Source organism: Peromyscus maniculatus, chromosome 1 (genome assembly GCF_049852395.1).
Source record: "Peromyscus maniculatus bairdii isolate BWxNUB_F1_BW_parent chromosome 1, HU_Pman_BW_mat_3.1, whole genome shotgun sequence".
Lineage (NCBI taxonomy): Eukaryota > Metazoa > Chordata > Mammalia > Rodentia > Cricetidae > Peromyscus > Peromyscus maniculatus.
Window position 1 is genome coordinate 213,145,620 of NC_134852.1, and position 7,115 is coordinate 213,152,734.

Genomic DNA, 7,115 nt, shown 5'->3' on the forward strand with positions numbered 1-7,115 from the left:
GCCTCACCCCTACCAGGGTAGAGAGGCTGCTTAGCGGTCACACCACACCCTTAACTAAGATTCTTGTCCAATCAGAAAAGAGCTGGTGCTGGTGGAAGCTTCCTAGTCATCCAGTGTCATGGCTCTGCCCATTTTCCTTCTAATATTTGCACACTGACATTGGAATGCTTCCGCACCACCATCCATGTCTATGGCTTAGGAAGCATTACTGATGTTATACTGTCTATGAATTGAATGACTCCCACCTTCCTTGTCTTAGAAAATGTCCCCTGGTGCCAAACGTCTGTCATCCTGGCTCCGCAGTTTCCTTGTGTGTTGTTTATGGTGGATGAGCTGAAATTTATGCCTTTGGAATCTGAGGTATTAACTGTTGTAAATCAGCCTTTGGTGCCCAGAGGTAACAATTACCACTCTCATTAATAGATTTCCCCAGCCTCACTCATAAAACAAGCAAGGAACATCTCTGGGGATAGGGCAGGGAAGTGTATCCAGGATCGGGAACAGTCAGGAAACCAGGGTGGGTGTGGGGAGCTTGTGCCCTCTCTCCCTAGAGCCTTCCCAGCAGACCTGAAAGCTGTGTCCTACCCCAGCACCTCAGGGCCAAGTCTCCTTGCATGAGGAAGGTGGGAAGGCCAAGCAGAACTCCGGATCCAGAGCTCTAAGCATTGACTGACTCGGGGAGGAGAAAGGTGGTCTCTTGGGAACATCGGGCTGATCCAGGTCTTGTAATCATGGGGTCTTTACAGTACTTGAAAATATCAGGGTCTTAGGGACTTCCGAAGGGTCATTCAGCAAGTTGATGGCTGAGCTGGGTGACATGGAGGAAAACAGCAGGTGGCCAGGCTGATTGCATTTCTGGAGTCTTTGGCATGTGATCTCTCTTTGGTTGGGAAATAAACTGAATTCTAACTTGCTGTTGTCTAGAGGGTACAGGGGTTGCAGTTCTGAGGCTACATGGCTGCTGGGTATGGTAGATTATGGGGTTCCACTGTCCCCCTCCTTTTGCACCTCACTGTAGCATGGTGGTGCACAGCTGGCTTTCTCTGCCCGTGGGCGCTCTGAGGGATTTTTGAGGTGGGGTCCTATATCTCTTCAGGAATGCTAGTTTGTGAAAAGAATCCTTATGGTTTGCATAGACACCAGTCTCATCTTCAGGCTTAACTTCTTTACTTAAGAGGCATGCAGGCCTTGGCTATCAGGGTGCCTCTGTCCTTGTCTGCTGAAGACACCTGAGTTTCCATGTGACACATGGGTGTGTGGGTGGGTCTCCTTGCTCCTGTGTGTGCCCAGCAGTGTGCAGCTCAAAGGTAGTTATCTAGCAAATAGTAAGTGGTAAATGAAATCTCTTCACGTTTCAGCACATGATGGGGTGGGGTGTCCTATCCTCCTGGTTCTGTTTAGTTTTTTACTCCCAGTTCTCTCAGATGAGAAAACCAAAGGCTGCCTGATTGCGGGATGGCCTGACCCTGGGGGAGAGGTTGGCCCAGAGAGCCATTTAGGATACATGGCAATGGGCAGGTGCCAGTTTCCATGGACCCTGTGCCTGCCTTCGCTCATCTTCCTTTGTTTCCAGTGCATAGTATCCGGCCAGGCAGGAGGCTTTAGGAGTTAGCTTTTGTTTTTGTTTTTATGTGTGTGGGAAAATATACACAAAATCATTATTCAAACCATTCTCAAATGACATTAGATACCTTCACATCTGCATAACCACCAGTACGATTATCTCATCTTCCCAAAGAGAAATTCTGCACATTAGTTTTTGTTATGTCTGCATGAATTTTCTCCATCTAGTCTCGTTGTGTGAGGAGAATCACACACCTGTCAGGCATATTCATTCCGCATAAAGTCTTCCAAGGTTCATCCATGTAGCTTATGCCTGAATGTTTAGAGGGTTTAATAGTATTCTACAATAGGTCTGGCCACTGTGGGATCTCCCACTAAGTTAGGGCGCCAGAGACTGAGGCTGAACAGAGAATTAGGCCACTGAAGCTAGCATGCGTATTTCTGAGTGGCTCAGCAATTCCCTCACTTTCCCCAATTCAGTACACACATATGCACACACATACACATACACACATAATACACACACATACACACATAATGTACATACACACATATACATACACATGCATACACACATATACACATAATACATAGATACATACATATACACACGTACACATGCATAACACATACATATACACACATATGCACACACATACACATTAAGGCTTTATCTTAAAGGCAATGCTATGACTTCATAAACAACATTCCCTACTGGGCTGGAGAGACAGTTCAGTTGGTAAAATGGATGCTAACCCTGAAAGCATGTGAATCTGAGCTGCAACCCCAGCACCCGTGGAGGAGGAGGAGGAGGAGGAGGAGGAGGAGGAGGAGGAGGAGGGGAGATGTCTACAGTCTTACAACCCTAGTGCTGAGGAGGCTGAGACCGGCAGGTGTCTGGAGCTCACTGTCCAGCCCACCTAGGCATTAGGTGAGTTACACGGCAAGGAGAGATCCTGTCTCACAAAAACAAGTGAATGGTACCCGAGAAACAACACCCAAGATTGTCCTCTGCCCCACCTGCACAGAGATGCACATGAGAAATGATAACGGAGCTAAAACCCATCAATGCTTTGCCACGATCACCCAACACCAGGACCCTACTGGAGGGAACACAAGGCGGACATTAGAGCCACCTCCTGACTGAAATGTGGGTCCACAGGTGCTGTGTGCATTTCCTGTGGGCTCTCGACTTTAACCCCACAATCCCTTGTGATGCAAGCAGGATTCTGTAGGTAGAGGATAAAACTCAAAGTGACACCACTTGCCCAAGGCCACTCAGGTAATAGCGGAGCAAGCCTTTGCACCGTGGCTTTTAACTCCATAGCCTATTACATGATGCACAGTCCACAGACTGTCTCTACAAAGGCAGAGTGTTCATGTCTCAGGCTCCTCATCCAGTGTGTCTCTCTTACAACTACAAAACTCTGCAATTTAAAAGCAGCTGGTGAGTTATATATACATACACATTGTGTGTGTATGTGTATGTGTATGTGTGTGTGCATGTGTGTGCATGCATATGTATGTGTATATGTGCATGTAATGTGTGTATGTGTTTATGTGTGTATGTGTGTGCATATGTGTGTATATGTATGTGTTATGCATGTGTACGTGTGTATATGTATGTATCTATGTATTATGTGTATATGTGTGTATGCATGTGTATGTATATGTGTGTATGTACATTATGTGTGTATGTGTGTGTATTATGTGTGTATGTGCATGTGTGTGCATATGTGTGTACTGAATTGGGGAAAGTGAGGGAATTGCTGAGCCACTAATTCTCTGTTCAGCCTCAATCTCATGGGAAGTCCACAGGAAATGGAAGTTGCTGGGGTTTGTTCCAGCTTCCGCTCTGTCATCGTGTTCTAGGGCATCTAAGCACCTCGCAGAACCCAGGGAGCAAATCAGCATCCGGCTCAGTCTGCCCCCGCCCCGCCGTGCCAGTCGGCCCGGGTACAGTGCGAAGATGACAGGGCCCAGAAGGAGTGGGTTTAAAGAGTCTCCCTTCCCCACAGCTTGGCACCCAGCCTAAACCCTCTGCTCGCTGAAAGGGTGCCAAGCTGCCCAGCACGTTTGAATTTGCAAATCGTCTCCTGTTTACTATCAGAGGATCTGCAAAGCTGAATCTCCTTGTGGGTTTTCGTGCGGTTGTCATGAGTCCTGTTGGGAAGCGGGCCTTCACAAACTTCAGTGTGTAAGTAACAGGCTGCTTCGTCTGTAGGTGAACGAGTCATAAAAGGATTATTCAAGGAGTTTTTAAATTTTTTTTTTTTTTTTACCCTGGACTGGATTTGAGCATTTGCTGGTTTGGAGGTGGGGACGGGAAACGGCTGAGCCTTTGAGAGTAGGAAGCGAGTCCAGGATTGGAAACCATCGCTTGTTAGGGTACTCTGCTGTACCGCTCAGCTGTGATGACAATCCACTCGAGATATGTTGTATTAAAAGAAAGTGTGGCGTGAGTCCAGCGGTTGAAATGCAGACGCCCACATGTATTTATATTCTCGGGGCCTGGGCCATGTGTGCGGTGACACAGCGTGCTGGAAAGTCGTGGAACTGAAAATAACATATGTCTGTCTCAAGTGCCAGAGGAAATTGTAGCGCTAGTGAGAAGGAGCAGGGTGCAGATTTAGAAAGGGGAGCGAAATGCCTCCTGTGTCACTGTGGTGTTTATCCTCAGGCCCTCGCTTCTTCTCACACATAGCGGGAGCCGCCGCAAAACCGCCAGGAAAACAAATGCTGAACTGTGCCCAGGCCTGCTTCCAGAGCAGGTTGGCTTTACGCAGCTCTGCCTTGGGAATGAGGTTCTGGCAGACTGAATTTTGACCCTCGCTGTGGTTTGCTGAGTACCTGGAAGGCTCGTCCATGAGTAAGAAGCTGTGGATGGTGCTGAAACTGTGCAGAGAGGTGTTGGCAAGAAAGGAGGTCTCTTTACCTCAGAACTGCCTGGACTTAAACATGACTCAGAGAGAGGACTGAAGAGGTGGCCCAGTAAGTACTTATTGTGCAAGCACAAGGTCCTGAGTTCAATTTTCGGAACCCACGTAAAAAGCAAAAAGCTGGATGTGTTCTTGTAAGCCCTGGAGAGGCCGAGCAGGCAGATCCTTGGGGCTGCTAGCTTGTTTGGCAAGCTTTAGGCTAGTGAGAGACCCAGTCTCGAAAAAACAAACCAAACCAAACCAAAACAAAACAAAACGGACGGAATGATAGCACCTGTGGAATGATAGCTAAGGCTGCCCCTTGGCCTCCATGTGCACATGTGTTCTTGCATGTACATTAATGTGTGCGTTGCATACTTTTACTCATGGACACACACACACACACACACACACACACACACACACACACACACACACACCTTCCAAGAAAAACCCCAAATCAAGTACTTGCAGTCTTTTGGGAACCAGAGAGCCAACTAGATCTTTTCTGGATTCAGAAACATGTGGGCTCACGGCCTTCCTCTCTATAGGGTGCTGTCCCTAAAGATGGCTACTGTCTTCAAATTCTGATTCTGAGTATTTCTATAAAGAGAGGCTACAAAAATTAAAGAAGGGATAATTGGTCAAAAATACTCTCTTTTTTATAATTCCTTGAAAGCAAGCAAATGATTTAGCTTCCTTGTTCCCTTTTATTTACTCTGCCATTTTGACCATATCAGGCACAGCCCAAGATGTGGAGCACATTGGGTTTTTATAGGTAGAACGGAGCAGAAAGAATGGGATTTAGATACTTTCCTCTGGTTCTGGGGTTCATCTTCTTAGAACACCATTGGCAACTTGGAGTCCTCTCTCAGACAACATTGTGGTCTGGAACCATCCTGTTAGACCCTCAGCAGGGGCTCCAAGCTACAAGATTTTATCCTGTGCATTGGCCTATGTGTAAACACCATCTCACTTCTCTTTTTCTTATGTAGAGTGGACCTGTTCTCTCTCCTCCCTCCCTGCCCCCAATTCCAGTGGATCACACAGATCCTTCTCTTGAGCCTTCCTCCTGCTCATTGTTTTATCCCAGCCCACAACTCCAGGAGGCATCCCATGGGAACCTGCCAGTCAAGCCTGACAGAGAGGCAAGCAGGCCATCAAAGCAGACAGGAGAGCTTCAGATCTCACTTTGCCTCCTCTCCTCCGAATCCAGCCCCCTGTTCTCATCCCCAGCTTTGTAGCAGACTGCCTGTGGCATCCTCTCCTCACTCTCTGCCTCCATCCCACGAGGACTAAGTAGATCTTGGTGGAGCACCCTGCTTTCCTCTCTCCTGGGGACTCCCTCACCCTGCTTTCCTCTCTCCTGGGGACCCCCTCACCCTGCTTTCCTCTCTCATGGGGACCCCCTCACCCTGCTTTCCTCTCTCCTGGGGACCCCCTCAGCCCACTCCTCCAAGCCCAGCCCCATTCCTAAGTGTCAGCTCCTAACACCTAGAAACACTTTTTACTGGGATTTCCCAGTGGCCATACCTAGCAGGATCCCAGAAGAATTTCCTACCAGACACCACACAGACACCACACTCTCTCAAGAACCAGAGAGGGCAACAGAAACCAAGGAACAAAACACCTACTCAACAAAGACAAGACCAGATATTAGCACCTAGAATTACAATCATCTCAACCCCAGATGCCTACACTCCAGCATAAAAACACAATAACAGCCACTAGAGTCAGCTATTGTACTACAGGAGGCCCTGAGAATTCCAACATAGCTGAAGCACAACAGAAAGACCTTAAAACAGCCTTTATGAGTGCTCACTTTGGCAGCACATATACAGAGAAGATTATCACGGCCCCTGCGCAAGGATGACATGCAAATTTGTGAAACAGTCCATATTTTTTTTTAAAGTGTCACTTGTAGCACTTTATTTTTTTAATTTTTTTTAAAGATTTATTTATTATGTATACAGTATTCTGTCTGCATGAATGCCTTACAGATGGTTGTGAGCCACCATGTGGATGCTGGGAATTGAACTCAGGACCTCTAGAAGAGCAGCCAGTGCTTTTAACCGCTGAGCCATCTCTCCAGCCCCAGTCCATATTTTTAAACCCTTATCCAAACTAACTAAAAGGCAGAGAGAGAACATCCAAAACAACAAAATCAGAAACAAAAAGGGGGGCATAACAACAGACTCTGAGGAAATACAGAGAAGCATTAGGTCATACTTCAAAAACCTATGCTCCACAAAATTGGACAATCTAAAAGAAATGAACAAATTTCTTGATAGGTAGCACTTACCTAAATTAAATCAAGATCAGATAAATGATTTAAACAGACCAATAACCCCTAAGGAAATAGAAGCAGTCATTAAACGTTTCCCAAACAATAACAACAAAAACATCCCAGGGCCAGATGGTTTTAGTGCAGAATTCTACCAGACTTTCAAAGAAGAGCCAATACCAATACTCTTCAAATGTTATACCACAACATAGAAATGGAAGGAACATTGCCAAACTCTTTCTATGAGGCCACAATCACCCTGATACCCAAACCACACAAAGATTCAACAAAGAAAGAGAATTGCAGACCAATTTCATTCATGAACATAGATGCAAAAATACTCAACAAAA

The 7,115-nt window shown here is 46.5% G+C and overlaps 1 pseudogene; it reads left to right on the plus strand.

The window, feature by feature from the left end:
- The first annotated feature begins 6,295 nt into the window (after positions 1–6,295).
- On the plus strand, positions 6,296–6,385 carry LOC121826955 (U6 spliceosomal RNA; annotated as a pseudogene).
- Positions 6,386–7,115: the final 730 nt, after the last annotated feature.